General features: G+C 54.5%; 1 protein-coding gene across 3 annotated transcripts in view; it reads right to left on the bottom strand.

Annotated features, from left to right (window-relative positions):
• Positions 1-14,655, bottom strand: part of CSNK1G2 (casein kinase 1 gamma 2) — a 32,534-nt gene extending 17,879 nt beyond the window's left edge. For 2 of the 3 annotated variants that reach the window (XM_061466746.1, XM_061466748.1), the window contains exon 1: positions 14,426-14,582. The gene's annotated coding sequence lies outside the window, so the exon portion shown is untranslated. Of the gene's footprint in view, positions 1-14,425 lie in introns of all 3 variants that reach the window. The other variant, XM_061466747.1, reaches the window with a different exon arrangement.
• Between the last annotated feature and the right edge of the window lie 14 nt (positions 14,656-14,669).

Raw genomic sequence — 14,669 nt, 5'->3', positions numbered from 1 at the left:
AAGCCTTACGAAGAAGCAGCTTCTGGCAGCAGCTCAGCAGTAATTATTTTGCACCAAAATTTCTTAATGAGGAAACAGGCCCCTCTGTAACCACCAGGAGCGGGACTGTTGCAGTGAGTGTCTGCTCGCTGCTTGCATAAGCAGAAATGGAAATCAATGTGCTTTGGATAGTCCAAATTGAGAACAACCCAGATCCTCAACGTTTCTGAACACAAACATGCTTGCAGAGTCAACAGCTCTTCCAGGGCAGGTCCTGAATTTCTCAATAAAAGCAGCCACAAAGAAAACTTCACAGAGCATCTCACCACCGCTGCGAGGTGCTGAATGCAGAACCACAGAATGAACTGGGTTGGGAAAGACCTTTAAGCTCATCCAGTCCAACCACTGCCCAGCCCTGCCAAGACCACCACTGACCCATGGCACTGAGGCCTTGTCTCCACACTGTGTGAACACTTGCAGGGACGGTGACTGCAGCCCTGCCCTGGGCAGCCTGTTCCAATGCCTGAGCACCCTCTGGGGCAGGAATTGTTCCTCAGCTCCATCTAAACCTGCCCTGGGGCAGCTTGAGGCCGTTTCCGCTTGTCCCATCCCTTGTTCCTTGGGAGCAGAGCCCAGCCCCTCCTGGCTCCAGCCTCCTCTCAGGCACTTGTAGGGAGTGATCAGGTCCCCCCTGAGCCTTCTCTTCTCCAGGCTGAATCCCCCAGGTCCCTCAGCCGTTCCCCATCACACTTGGGCTCCAGGCCCTGCACCAGCTCCAGTGCCCTTCTCTGGCCCCGCTCCAGCACCTCAATGTCTCTCTTGTAGTGAGGGGCCAGAATTGAGCACAGGATTCAAATCTTACTCTTTTTGTTGGATCCCTGTTTAAAGCAGTTACACCTGGATGGAAAATATTAACCACACTTCACCAAGGAGCCGGAAATATCGTGATGGAAACTTCAGCAGCAGCACAGGAACCAAGCAAAAAGCTGAAAATACTTCTCTAGGAAAATTAATAATAGTAAATACACACATGCTAAATTAAGACCAGATCTGAAAACTAGGCTGGAGAAGACAAAACACAGCACAAGTTAAACACATCCATCCAAGAACCAAGTGCCCAAGAGAGTCGATGCACATTTTTGGGCTCAGCCACAAATTTAAACTTCCAGTGACAGAATTCCTAACATCCACCAGAAAACACACGGAGGCTTTATCAGAGAGACTCAAAGAGAAGCAGCTTTAGGGCTGACTCCACAGAGCCCACAAAAGGGGCCTGACTGTACCCCTTGATTCACCCCTTGTGTAAACACACTAAGCCCCAGGGCAGCCACCTCCCTGTTCTCAAGCCACATCCACCTCCGGAGCCATTCCCATGGTCCCCATGTTGAATCCACACTGTGTGGGGTTTGCAAACCTGTGCTGGAAAAGCAAAACCCCTGGTTGCAAGAGAGAGTCAGGCAGCAAGACACCCATCCACCTCCTACCTATCATGCCACTGGGAGGTTCACAGCATCTTCTACCTGCTCTCCGCTCCAGCATCCCTTCTCCAGGACCAGCAACAGCCATCCTCGGGGCTGCTGGGCCAGGAGAGGTTCTGGGGCAGTGCTGGAAGATGGCAAGATCAGCAAATAACCCAACCCCAGCCTCAGCCTGCTGCTCACTGCTCGTACAAGGGTCACTATAGTGCTCCTGCTCACGGATGGAGCAATTTCTGCCTGAGAAAGTGCAACTTGCTTTGCTGTTACTGTAAGAGGGACGCCGCAGGTAACGTGTAAGCAGAGCAGCAAACCTGGTTCTGAACAACAGAAAAGACACAGGCTCACCTCTGCCCCTGCGTGCGTGAATTACCTGCTCCTGCAGAATCTAGAGCATCAGTTCAACACAGAACAAAGCCAATAGGATGCTGAAGTGGTTTCAGTTTTATTAACATCAAGTCAGTGGTACTGGAAGAAAGGAAATGCATTACAAAGGCAAGTCCCTGGCTGGGAGACCTCTAAAGGACAGTAGTCAGAGCCCCAGTTTTCCATCCCTTCCCACAGCCATATGCTTCAGCGGTTTTCCTGGGACACATCCCAGCCAAGGCGCTGACATTGCCTTTCACCACGAGAGCTGGACTCAATGAGGCAGCTCATACATGGAGACACTTGAACCGTGGCCTGAGCCATCAAGTCCCTCGCAGGAGCTGGGTTCTGCAGCTCTCCAGTGAGCTCCTGTTTGAACCAAACACCACATCCACAATGCAGCAAGCTCCGGTTCCACACTGGATCAGATCAAATCCAGAGCTGCAAGGGAACCAGCTGCCTTCCAAAAGTTCCAATTCACCAGTGCCGTGCCTTCCCCTTCTCCTGCTCTCCCCTCCACACGTCTACCATGCGTGACGTAAAGAGCAGAACCCGATTCTTTTCCAACCAGTCCCATCCTGCCCAGTTCCTGCACCAATTCCATTGTCACAAGCGCACTCATCCTGGGAGGGAGCCTGCAACCACTTTGTTTCTACAGTCAAGACCCAAGCCTGGCATTTACTCCACTTGTGCCCAGAGCATGAAGCACGACACTTCATCCAGTTCCAACCCCTGCCACAGGCAGGGACCCCTTCCACTGGAGCAGCTTGCTCCAAGCCCCTGTGTCCAACCTGGCCTTGAGCACTGCCAGGGATGGGGCAGCCACAGCTTCTCTGGGCACCCTGTGCCAGCACCTCAGCACCCTCCCAGGGAAGAGCTTCTGCCTAAGAGCTCATCTCCATCTCCCCTCTAGCAGGTTGAAGCCATTCCCCCTGGTCCTACCATTATGAGCAGCAGCATGAAGGTCCATGCCTCATCACAGCAGGACAAGGCTCTGAAGAAAGCCCAGGCAGAGGTGCTCTGGTGTGCATGAGACAGAGGGTCCCACTGGATGGTGGGGTGAGATCTTCCCCTTCCACCATGGGATGGCTCCTCACAGCTCTGCTGACAAAGCACACACCACCACTGTGTCCCACAGGATGGGCAGCAGCAGAAGGGCAGCAGAGGACACAAGAAGTCACAGCCATCCAAGCACTGTCTCACAGGCAGCCATTCGAGAGCAGAGGAAGAATGCAACACTTTCGAAGATGTCCTCAGATCCCACAGCCTTGAATTCCAAGTGTTCTTCCTTCTGGCATTGCGAGGGATCAGCTGTATATAGAATGAGGGGCTCAGTATCTTCTCTCCAAAGGATAAGGGGCATTTCTCAACTCCTTTCCTTATAAACAAAGGAGAATTCCTGGATGCATGTCTCCCTTCCCTTCCTTTCCTCCCCAAGCCCCAGCTGGGTGACAGTCTCAAATGCTTCCATCCACCTGGAGATGATTTCCTCCCCGCAGAGGAGCTCCACTGAACAGCAGCATGGGGAGCCAGGGAGCAGGACACCAGAGTGACACACTCAGCACTTGCTCCTCCCCACGGCCTTTGGCCAGGCTCCTAAATAACCTCAGGAGCAGGAGCCTGGGACAGACTCTGCCCTCGGTCACTCACACCATGGGTCTCCCCCACAACACAAATGGCTTGGAAGTGGCCAGAACTGTCTCAGCATCCCTGAACAACCCAGAGTGTCCCCACTTGCTCCCAAGTTCTAGGGAGCAGAAGATCAATGTTTAGCAGAGCATTAGCTCTCAGCACTTCCATTCTCCCTCCCTGCAGCCGTGCAGCCCCAAAGCAGGCACAGAACAAGCTAAAGCACTCCCTGCACTCACCAGTTAACAGGCCAGGTCATAAAGCTGCTCCCACATCAGGTGTTCACTCTTCTGGAACCACCAACCCTGCAGGCAGGACATCCCTGCTGCCCAAACTGGAGTCACACTGCGAGTCCACAGCAAACTTTCTCTGAACCACAGCTTCCCAGGAAAACCCCCTCTTGCTACCCCTCTGTCCACCACAGTCCAGGCCACCAGGGAACTCTGGATGACACCGGGTGTCATCCTGACCACATCTGTCACACCACATGGGACAACCCACAAGAGCCAGATGGCTCCAGGGGCTGGGGATGTCTCCTTCCCTTAAAGGGGTAAGCAAACCACAAGGACCCCGGCTCAGCAGATGGGATGTGTACATCCAGCCCAGCTGCCAAAGGCCTGTGCCCTGCAAGGACAAGAGGGGTGCCAGCAGGTTCCCTGCTCCCATCTGGGGACTGTCACTCTGCAGGGATCTGCTTGGCCTCCTGTCATGTGTGTCGCTACCAAAGGCTTTTCTGTCAGCAGGATCTGGGTTGGCACAAGCACTCTGAACAGTAGGATTTTTACTTTTTTCCCCTAACCCATATCCTCTTGACAGAAGCAGGCTGAGGAGCAGCTGCACCTGCAGGTCCAGGGTGGCCTTTTGCAAGGCAAAGTGGTAAAAGATGGGGTGCCTGCATCCAGTTCTCTCTCTAACCACCAAACTACAGCGAATTCCAGTTCCCCCAAGGTCACATGGAAGGGGGAATAATGTCACTCTGCTGTCCCAGCACAGGAGCACCCTGGAAAGCCCTGGCGCAGGGTGCGTGGGGGGGGTGTCATTCCCACTGGTGACAAGGGCTGTTTCCATTTCTGGGCTGCAGAACTGCAGCTCTGCCAAACTGAGCTGTCCCACATTCAAGCAAACATCATTTCCCCCTCTGCTTTCTTCCCCAGGCTGCTCGAAGCCCATAGGTTTCCTCTCAGTTGACTGCCAAACCTCGAGAAGGAGGGACGGAGGGAAGGGTGAGCTTCTGGGGAGGGGTCACAGGGAAGCCTCTCCCCAGAGAGCTGCCAAACTCCTTGTGCCAAGCTCCAAAATCACTTCCCTGATGCAAAAATCACCCAGGAGCTGGTTGCTGTCTCAGGTAGCTGCTCCCAGCTCTTCATCCAAATGGGGACAGCCACCACCTTCCAAGACCAGCAGCAGGACCCACAGCCCAGGCTGGAAGGGGAAAGAGTAGCACCAGGCAATTATGCTTTGCTGCAGAGTAACTGGGGCAGAGGGATGCTCTGTGGCACGACAGGATCCATCGGCTTACATGCAAGAGTCAGCGAGCAATCCATGAGGCAATCCTCTTCCCACCCCCTCTATTACAAGGCCAAGCAGCTCAATCCATTCCACATTTCTCCTTGCAACCTCCTGAAGGCACAGAAGCGACCTGCTTGTTTTAGAGACAGGGAAGCAAAGTGCCCGTGAGCTCAGAGAAGAGGAGGGAGGTAAAGAAGGGCAATTCCTGACTCATTGGAGACTAAGTGGGACAAATTCCTAAGACCTAGACAAATACCCCTGGCTTGCAGGGAGAAATGAACTTAAGAACACAGGGGCCAGAGACCTACAGCCCATTTCTGGTCATGCCACAAACTGTCCAGGGTTTTTCCCTCCTCCATCCCACACACAGAGGATCAGACATGCAACCCTTTATTAAGCACCGTGACAGCTTTGTGGATTAAGGACTCGGTGTGGTTTGCCACAAGCTCCACATTCCAAAGGTTGTTTCTCATCTGCCCTCTTTGCCCACCTGTGTGTATTTTGCACAGGATCAGATGGCCAGGACTGAAACAGGGACACCACAGGAGCAGCTACAGCTAAAAGGTGGCTACAGAGGTGCTGCAGACTGGGAAAGGAAACTTCTTAAGGGCTCACCCAAAAGACTACTCTCAAACAGGCAGAACTAGTGTGACCTCACCGGTTCCCCCTTTACCTTACCTGCTCAAGACCTTCTCCTCTGGGCCCTACACAAAGGGCTTCATTTATAAAGCCAGAGTGCTCACCCACGTGGAGGAACAGGCAGGATACACCCCCCAGGAGGACCCATTTCATCTTCCTGCTATTAATATCCGGAACATGATTTGCACGAACAAAGTGTCCCTTCTCCCTCATTTCTGGGCTCTCACTTCTCTGATTTGTCCCAGAAATCCCAGCCAACATACATCCATCCTACTCCAGTGCACACTGCCATCCAAAACCCCAAACTTGCCTTTCTTTGTGTTAATCACTCCTGAGTCCAGCTCCCATCACCTCTTCCAGCTCCTGCAGACAGGACACAGCTCCCTATGCTCTCTCATTCGTTATGCAGCCAGTCTGTGGGCTTAAACCCATCAACACTCATTATGGAAACAAGCCAAGACTTCCTGCAGCTGCACAGTGCTGTTGGGTGCCCACTCACAGCAGCCCCTCTGTGGCCCTTCAAAGTGGGAACACAACTCCAGAGGGGCTCTGGGATGTGGTGCAGACACCACCAGAGCCTGTGGGTTGGATGGACACAGCTCAGTTGTCACCACTGAGTTATCACCTCCATTACAGATGGTACAACGTGCCTGCAGAACATGCAAAAGGGGGGAAGTCTGTTTGCCACCTTCCTATACAGTGTCTGATCCCCTTTGGAGCTGGATGGGGCTCTGACAAAAGCCTTTGCTTCCCCAGCACCGAACCTGTGACTAAAAGCCACAGCTGGACTTGGCTCTCCCTCACGTGGCTCCAGGCTGCGACTGAGGGCTGCCTACAAGCCCTCTGCTACACTGGAAGGATAAAGTCCTCAGCCTTTCAGAGCTGGGCTGAACTCTGCACACAGGAACCCAGGCGAAGCCTTCCCCTTGGGCTGGCTTGCAAACAGCCTCTGACGTGGCTTCAAGAAAAAACATGTTCTTTCTGGATCTAAGCACAAAAGAGTTAAACACGGCCAAAAGCATCCAATCAAGAGCACAGGAAGTTAGGGCAGAGGGTTACCATGTAGCTAAGGAAGCCCAGATTTCACATCCAGACCCAGAATTACCAACCTGCCCTGCCTGCAGAGGGGCTGCCTGCTCTGACTGAGGCACCTATGGAGCTGGGAACAGAGGAGCAGGCTCCTCTCTCCATCACCATGTCCTCATGCACCACAACCAGCCCATACAGCCCACAGAGATGCCAGCACAACCTGAGCTGTGACATCCACCACCAGCATCCCAGCGCACAGCCCCACAGAGCTGCTATCAGCACTGGCCAACAGCAGCAAACATCCCCCACAGGCTCACACTGGCTGAGCAGTGATGTGTGTGTATGTGGAACACTGTGAGAAGCATCACCCAGAGAGGTAAGAGAGAACAGGAGGAGCCACAAGCACCTCATTGAGCAGGTCACAGAATGTAAGAATCGATGAGGTTGGAGAAGACCTTTAAGAGCATCAAGTCCACACCACTGCCAAGGACACCACTGCTGCTGGGTTCAAAGTACAGGAAATCCTGCCATTAGCAGGATCCACTGCGGAGTGGATCACAGTTCAGGACCTCTTCCCACTAAAGAAAGCAGAAGCAGCAGAGCATTACTCGTCCCATAAGCTGCTTTTATCACTGAGTTCCTGCCCGCTCCATCCCAGCTGTGCACAGCAGCCCTGGTTGGGAAGCATCTCCAAGCCTGTGCCTTTAAAGCCTGGCTGCAGCGGGCGCAGGACCGGCTGCGGGCTGCGAGCAGTGAGCAGACACACCCTGCTCCAGCCCAGCACACAAACATTTCCTCTCGCTGCTCCCGTGCTGCAGCACAGCCTCAGCCGCTGCCGGACCTGCCAGAACAGCAACGCAGCCCGGTCCACACAGACCTGCAAACACACGCATTGCAACTGCTTCCTGACCCTGCCCCCAGCAGCGGGCCTTCTCCCCTCAAACTTCTTCCTTAAATCAAATATTTAGAGTCTAACAGGCATTCCTCATCACAGGCACAAGTTAAATATTGGCCCTAAAACAACAGCAAGTGCCTTTAAATGACTGTGGCTAGAGAAGCACCGCTCTGGACTTTGATTTCTGGCTCTGCACAAAAACAGGAGCAAAGCACTGCGTGTCACAGTCTTCTCGCAGGAGAAGACAGATTTCAGGCTCTGTAAGTCCCCTGCCAGGACCACAACCAGCAGCAGGAACTGTTCCCTGCTTGAGCCTAACCACACTCCGGGTGCCTGTCTGCTGTCACCGAGCCAAGCCCACTGCAGTGCATCCTCTGCGCTCTGCACAGGATTATTTTGAGTCTCGTTTCCAGGTCTGCACTTATATATACTCAGAGAGACATTAGAGAAGACCTGCTGGGGAGCATGGGTGCCATCCAGACTGCAGTGATGGCATTTGCAAGTGTTGTCCTTCCCGCTCTGGCTGCTCTATCACCTTTCTCCCAAGATGCCCACCTTTCCAGTGCAGACAATGCTCTGGGCTGTTCCTCCTCTGCAGACAGCTCAGCTCTTGCAAGAAAATATCTCAGCGTGATAAGAGCCCCAGGAGTCAGAGAGATGTCAGAGAGAGGAAAGGGCGAGGAGAAAATACAACATGCAGTGAGGTCAGTACACCTGAAGCACAGCAGTTCTGGGCTCTGGGACACTGTGGGCATTTTCCATGCAGAGCAGAGCTCCCGTTGTGACTCTGCAGCAGAGCTGGGCCTGGCCTCACCCCAAAGCAGCCCTGTGACGCCAAGCCCAGCGGCAGGCAGGACTGCTGCAATTCCCTCCCTGCTCACACAGCTCCTGCTGAAGGCAGGCCTGAAACCACCTGAAACCGGAGTGTGATCCAACACAACAGGGCTGCCCAATGTTTCTCCATGGCAGAATGCCACAACAGGTTTACCCAGATTTAGGCACAGAAAGGTTCCTGCAGCACAGACAGCAGGAACAGAACAGCACACTGCACAGTAACCCCCATTCACAGGGTTTATTCTAGACCCAGTTAAGTTCAGTATGGTGTGTGTTAAATAAGCTTCATTCTGCCCTCCTGAAATTGGTGCCTACAGATCTGGTGAGCCTGAGCAGCATTTGGCTCAGCTCTCCCCACTCCAAGCAGCAGCCTGGGAGACAGAGCAGGGACCTAAGCAGTGGAGAGCTGCTCCCTGGCAACATCCCCTGCTATTGGGTGAGGTGGAGAGTGTGACAGTCTGCTCTGCCTCTGTCTGCACCCTTCCCTGCACTGAGCATCCTACCACAGCACTTCAAGCTGGAAAATCTGCTGAGGCCTCTGACAATCTTCTCCCCATCAGGCAGATACCCCTATGAAAACAGCCTGGGTTTAAAATCAGCTGCAAGTTACCCTGGAAGAAATGTTAAAACTCCCATCTCTCCACACACTTCCTATTCCTTCCCCAGTGACTGAAGCCCACTGAGCGACGAGCTCCAGCAAGTTTGTGCAGGAATTCCCAAGGCTCAAGGCAGGGACTAGTCTCTACCTGTTAGCAACAACACCTCTGGTGCCTCGTCCCACAGCACACTGACCCCACACCCACCAGAGCTGACTTCTGCTGCTCAGCTGCTGGCTGCCAGCAGTCCCTTCCAACACACACACCATACCTCTGCTTCCAGCACTTGTCCCAGGTCACAGCCTTCATATTCTCTGTACTTGGGAACAAAAGAATGAGGCTTCAACTCAAACCTGCATCACCTTCAGGATATGGGGAATCAGTATAGTTGAGGGTGGGGGGATTCCAGCAGAGCCTCAGCCTGCCCCTTGCCCACACGTATGGGACAGAAGGTGCTGGAAAGCACCATCCTCTCCCTGCATCAAACCGGGGAAGCCAGGCAAAGAGTATAAACTCTGTCAACAGTCCATGCTGAAGAAAGGAAAAGAAAAGGGGTTTCTGGCTTTGTAGTTTATACCTCAGTACCACCTCAAAAGCAAAAAGCAGTGGATTTTCCACCTGAAAATATGGGGTAACAAGTCTGTAAGAACAGAGCTTCTGAGCAGGACAAAACCATTACCTCCCTGCTGGCTTTGAATTGGATTAGCACTGACCTTGCAGAGCCCAACTAACAATAAGACTTTTCCAGCCTCTGGACTGGGAAGGGGATCAAGTCCCCAGAGCCATGGCCATGTTTCCAGGGGACCTGCAACCCCCCCAGCAGTGCTGCAAAGCTCTTCCAAAGGAAAGTTCCATAAAATCCAAGTTCAAACCAACCTTAACACTTGTTTATTAAGTGCAGAACATCCCTCTCGGGCTGACAAAGCCTGGCCATCACCTGTCAACTGTCTCATTCACTGTCTGGAAAGCAAAAGCCAGGCCTCCCTCATTAAAAACCATTACATAAGGTTAAATAACAAAGGGCCACAGGACACGTGGGCATGTAAAAGTGAGCAATCACAAAAATTAATGCTCCTCTCCTCCAGCCTCTTGGTGTCAAACACCCCAAAGAGCACAACCAGCACCTCATTTCCAAGGTCTGCCTGCAACAATGTCCTGGCTCATGCCAAGCACTGGTGTTCAACTTACTGCCACCTCCACCCCACAGCCACCAAAGGGACGCCAGCCTTTCCTGGCTCTGTCCCCACCGGCGGGGCTGGATTCTGCTGCCTGACTGATACTGGAGAGGAAGCTGAGGTCTTGAACCCTTCCCAAGCCTGAGGCTCAGCTCCTCCGGACCTCGCGGGCCAGGACTCCACTTCCCTCACGTCACCATCATCACGCAAGTCCCCTCAGCAGACGAGCTCATGGGAGCCCATGGGTTTCTCACAGCTGAGCCAGCCAAGACCTTCCTTTCCTACAAGAGAGGATGTTTATGCTGCAACATGCTAAGCGACATGGTCTGACTGCAGCAGAGAAGGCAGGTGTCACCAGGGGACTGCCTGGAAAATGCAACTGTCACCAATCTTCCAGCAGAATACAGACTGCATGGGCACCTGGGAAAGCTTCCTGGACGCATGGAGAACATTTGTCTTTCTGGAACCAAAGAAGCCAGTTTAAAGTCTTGAAAGAACTAATTGGATTCCTCTACTCCAAGAGCAAACTCTCCTTAGTGTAGGCCACAAAAGAAATCACGGACATCTTGCTCCATGTAGCATTTTGAGACACCTTGCAAAGTCTGACCTACAAGCTTCAGCTTATCTGAGGAACCACTTCCTAAATGACACAGTGTGGGATCACCTGGAGTGCACCCATGTGCTGCAGGCTTCCCTGCAGGAGGCAGGAGACACATACCGCACTCACACCCTGCACTCTGCATCCCAATTCCCTCTCTGGCCCAGCAGGACTGGGGGGAATCACAGCTCTGATCCGAGACAAGCCTTGAAAAGGCAGCCCCACGTCTCACCCTGGCAGCTGATGGGGTAGTGAAGACAAGGCAAGAGAGAGCCGGGAACATTTCAGCATGATGCATGCTCTGCAGGAAGCTTTTTTTAAAGGCAGTTATTAAGAATAATGCATCACCAGAACATGCAAGGGAGGGGCTGGCCAACAGGAAGGGCTGCAGCCTGCGCAGGCATTCAGAATTCCCCAGGAGATGGAGGGCAGCTTAGTGGGAATGTGGGAGCCAGGCAGAGAGCCCCAAGACTCAGCTGGCCCAGCAGAAAGTCACCTTTACACCTTCCTCACAGCCAAGTCCTACTTCTTTCTCTCCGGTGACAGACCAGCTGGAGACACAGACTGCCCATAGGAAGTATAAACATCCAGTGAAATGAAACCCCAAAACTATTTATAAGTATGCAGCTTTTCTAACAGGAAGGTAACTTGTTCTCCAGCAGAATCCTTGAGCTGCTGGCACTGGCTCCTGCTCCTCCCTTTCCAGCTCCCAGGGTAGAGCAGGACCAAAGCAGTCTCCAAACCACGCCACGTCTGGTCTGGGCTCAATTTCACAGCTTCTCACTGCGCCCAAGACAAGCCAAGTCTGCCAGTCAAAGCTCAATTACAGGGCTGTGGGCAGAGCTGCTCCCACAAGCTCCGAGGAAAAAGCCGTTATAAGCACATGAAGGAAGCTCCTGCATTGGCACCCGAGTCTCCCCCCTCTCAGCAGCACTGTGAGGGAAGAGGGTTTGAGTCCTGATGCAGCTGGAAGTCACAGGAGTAGCACAAGGCAAACCAGGCCACTGCACCCTGGTACCAAACCTCACGTTCACCAGCCCTGCTGAGCCAAAGGAGAGCATCTCTTACACAGCCCTGAGCTCTGCCCCTCTCCTGTACACACCCAAGAAGGAGCAAAGCACAGCAAGGCTTGCTGCTCACCCGAGGCTTCCTCACCACCTCCAGGAAGCCTTTAATGCCTGTAGTGCTGCAGCTCTTCTACCTGAAAAGCACAGATAAACAGCTTCCTCCCCAGACTGGCTCATGCAAGCACTGGTCCTTCTAGCAGGTTGTAAAGCCCCCAGACTGGATGCTAGGGACATACCTGGATGGAGCAGCCAAAGCAAAGGCTTGCTGTTCCAGCACAGCTCATCAGGGCTCCTCCTGGCCAGGAATACCACAGGGGGCAGGGGGAGAAAACTACAGAGCACCATCAGGCCTGAGTCCAGTAAAGATGTTTACAGGCAGTTGCTCTCAGACATGGTCTCTTCCAGCCCAGTGGGGCTGGAGGGGGTGGGAGGAAAACACTGATTGTCAGTGAGCACAGCCCTCATGTCATTCCCATTGATCCGCTGAGTCACTCCCGTATGAACAGTTTTGACCACCCTGGGGCTGCACAGGAGCTTGGCAGGGGAATACAGAGCATGAGGTGATGCAAAGCCTCCCCACGTACCGACACCAGCAGAGACAAGCACTCGCAGGGAAGCACCCAGAAACCTGCTGCACTGCAAGTGCCAACTTCCTCCTCTCTGCTCGCTCTGCTCAAGAGTGCTGCAACAACGAAAAGCAACCCCAAACCCACTGCAAGGGCAGAGCAGAGAGCTCCATTCAGTAGGACCAGAGAAACTGCTGCACGAAAGAAAGTCTCCCCTGCAAACCACCAACTGCACCCCAGTTGTTTTGATGCAACTGCAAACCAGAACAGCAGCTGGTTTGGCAAAGAACCAACACAACTGATTGATAAGGCCTTACAGATTTGTAAGCTAATGAGAAGGAGATCAAACCCTGAGCAGACAGACATGGGACGGCAGCTGTCCCTCCAAGCTAAGGAGACAATCCCCCCAGGGAGAACTGGGGGCTCCCCAAGTGCACAAACCACCACAGACCCCAGAGAAGCTGCCAGGGGCAGGTTGGGGTTAGATCATCCTCATCCACACAAGACTACAACCCACCCAAAGGCCCAAAAGGTGCCAAGCAGCAACAAAACCATCGCCAAACAATGCTCCTCCCTATCACACCGAATTCAACCAAACCCAAGGCAGCTTTGGCAAGTTCCTCCCAGCAGTCGAGCCCATCCCGCCACAGAGAAGGCCTCTCCACAGGATCCCCACGGAGGCCTCCTGCCCTAATTTACAGCAATTCTTTTTCAGACACACTGGCAAACACCAAACGTTGTCTCCAGTCTGTTATATAAGGCCCGATTTTGAAAGCTCTGTGCCGGAGACGGGGGCTCACTGCGTGTGGCAGGGCGATGGGACAGTCCAGCTGGGAAAGGGACACACACACTCCTCCGAATGCACCTCCAGATGCCAACCACTTGTTGTACAGAAGGAAAACGAAGGGATTAGTTCATGAGGCAACTTCCAAACACACCGGTGCAAACCACTCACCAGCCTGCTGCTGTTTCGCGCAGGGTTTCACCTGGGTCCCTGTTACCTGTAGTTTGCTCAGAACACGTTCATTTCATGGCAACTTGAAAGAGGTTTAACGAAGTTTGGGTTTTAACTCCAGAAATACACAGCAGGTCCTCGTGCTGCCCAGAGCCATTCCTCAAAAGAAAAGACACCTTCCCAAATACCCCCCCCAACTTCACATTCTTTGCCCCCCGCCCCAAGAGCCTCACTCAGTTCCCTCTGCCAGTCACCAAACAGGAGGCACAGGCCTCTGGCGGCCTGGCTCCACAGGAGAGCTGCTTCTCCTCCTCAAACCTCTTTTCTTGGCTGCCTTAGGAAGGGATAAAGTCAGCTCCTGTTTGGTGGGGGCAGAAGGGGGAGGGTTATTTTTCCTGTTTCTCACATTCATCCTCACTCACTTTGCTAAAGAAAAAAAAAAAGCTATTTTAAATACCAGATTCAGCACGCTCCCTTTCCCCAAATAAACACTTCCCAAGCCCTCTGGAGAGAGGAAAGCCACATACAAAGGAGCCAACATCCTGCGAGGCTCCGGCTCCACCGGGCAGGCCGGGGCAGGGCGCGGGCCCGGCGGACACAACGGGGGCAGGCCCGGCCCCATCCCTGACACCGACCCGGCCCTAAGGAGGCCTTGGGAGAGGGGGGACCGCGATCCCCGATGGACCCGGACCCCTTCCCCAGGGCCATGAAACAGGCACGGCCGAGAGGAAACGGAGCCAGGCGGCGCTGGGCCCTCCGGCCCGGCCCAACCCGAACCCCACAGCCCCTTCAGATCCGCGGGCCCAGCCTGACTCCCCCAGGCCCAGCCTGTTCCCCCCTAGCCCCACCACCCCTGCGCCCCCCCCCCCCCCACCCGGCCATGCCTGGGCCTCCCCACAGCACCTACCTCGCCCCGTGGCCCCTCCAGCTCTCCTGGCCCTGCCTGGTGCCCACAGCCCCCCAGCCGGCGCCCCGGGCCCGGCCCCCGCCAGCCCCCGCCTGCGGCACCGCCCGGCCCGGCCCGGCCCCCCCACTCCCCGGCACTGCCCGGTCCCGGCCAGGGGCGAACCGCAGCAACAGGGCACAGCCCCGGGGCTCCGCGGCAGCCGTTACCTCGGCGGGCCCTCAGCGGCGGGCCCCGCTGCCGCTGCCCCGCGGCCGCCTGCCCATGGCGGCGCCCCCGGCCCGGCTCGCCTCACGCCGCCTCTCGCCTCCCCTCACCACTCCGCCGCCAGCCAGCCAAAACGCTACGCCATCGGCGTAGGCTCCGCAAGCACCCATACGCCCCCCGCCAAGCCGCCGGCGTAAGCGCCCTTCCTGAATACCAACTCCAAAGCGGAAAGGCCCGGCGCAAGCG

Source organism: Pezoporus flaviventris, unplaced genomic scaffold (assembly GCF_033815535.1).
Source record: "Pezoporus flaviventris isolate CSIRO_AGI_PZ_B2104156 unplaced genomic scaffold, CSIRO_AGI_Pfla_v1 ptg000043l, whole genome shotgun sequence".
In the NCBI taxonomy this organism is placed as follows: Eukaryota; Metazoa; Chordata; class Aves; order Psittaciformes; family Psittacidae; genus Pezoporus; species Pezoporus flaviventris.
Note: the sequence above shows the minus strand (reverse complement) of the source record. Positions and strands in the feature narration are given on the sequence as shown.